The sequence below is a fragment of the Poecilia formosa genome, unplaced genomic scaffold, assembly GCF_000485575.1.
Source record: "Poecilia formosa unplaced genomic scaffold, Poecilia_formosa-5.1.2 Scaffold623, whole genome shotgun sequence".
Lineage (NCBI taxonomy): Eukaryota > Metazoa > Chordata > Actinopteri > Cyprinodontiformes > Poeciliidae > Poecilia > Poecilia formosa.
This window is the reverse complement of record NW_006800562.1, coordinates 223602-224999: the sequence shown is the minus strand read 5'-3', so window position 1 is coordinate 224999 and position 1398 is coordinate 223602.

Below are 1398 nucleotides of genomic sequence, written 5' to 3'. Positions count from 1 at the left end.
TAATGATGGAAATGGAATTAATGTGAATTCCATTTCCATCATTAATCTTGTATAATAAGATTTGGAAATGGAAAGAAGCCCCATTGTTATCCCAATAAAGAAATGAGTTTACATCTCATATATGTAAACTGATGGAAAGGATAGTGAATGACAGATTAATGCAATATTTGGAGTCATGAAATATAATTGCTCCTTATCAGAGAGGCTTTCATAGAGGGAGAGGAGCAATGGATCCTATTTTATGTTTAGAAGATGATGTTAGGAAAACTCAGATTAATAAGGAAACTGTTGTTGCTGTGTTTCTTATTAATTTATTTTTAACAGACAAAAGTAAAATCAAGAAAGAATAAAAGTTAAAACATTATCATGCCCAAGTGACATGCAATTTTATATTATCTGTTCGAAAAGGAGCAGGTAGAAGATACAATATCTTATAATGTCCTGCCCTTTTCATACTCATCAACTTATAATCAGTTAAATGTCGAAACACCAAAACAACGAATTTCCACCTTACATGATATTTAAATCTCACATCTTTAGATGGACAATTATTTAAACACTTTTTATATCATCAGTAACATTTATGGACTTTAAAACATTCATCTTATAGATCATATTTCCCAATAAGCTCCTTTTTAAACAGTCTTTTAAGCTGGTTTGTATTTGTACTTTTTTTAAACTCATTCAATCCATTTCATACATCTACTCCACACACCAATAAACAAAAACTCTTCTTGTTCTTAATACATTGTTTTTTAAAATGTCCTTGTCACAAAACATTTTTTGTATATTGGGTGGAAGTTGATGATTTCTTACCTTAAACATGTACAGTTTTAAATGTTACAAGGTCCCAGAATTTCAGTATATTTGATTTAAAAAATAACAGGTTTGTGTTCCCAATATTCCACTTTATGTAGTATTCAGATTTTTTTTTTTTGTATGACGTATAATGGCTGTAAATTTGTTTTGTATGTATTCCACCAACCTGGAGGATACTAATATAAGTAAAATAATATTTTGTAGTGATTCATTATCTGCATTGTTGAGTATTGAAAAGGGACGTACAAATAATCATCAAGATATATGAGGTTATGGCTGTTCATCACAGAATATGTGAACAAAATAAAAATGCAATATTATTTTTGGACTCCTGCTCATGTAGGTATTATGGGCAATGAAAGAGCAGATAGGTTGGCTAAGAGGATATTGATATGCCAATAAAGTTATCTAAATCTGAAGGCAAAAGTATAGTTTGGAGAGAAAGCAAGATATGGAAAATTAGGTGGGATAATGAAATAAATGGAAGGTATTTATGTAGGATACAAAATACTGTTAATGTAGTAAGGATCAGAGGAATAAACAGGAAGGAGGAGATAATTATAAATAGAATAAGAACCG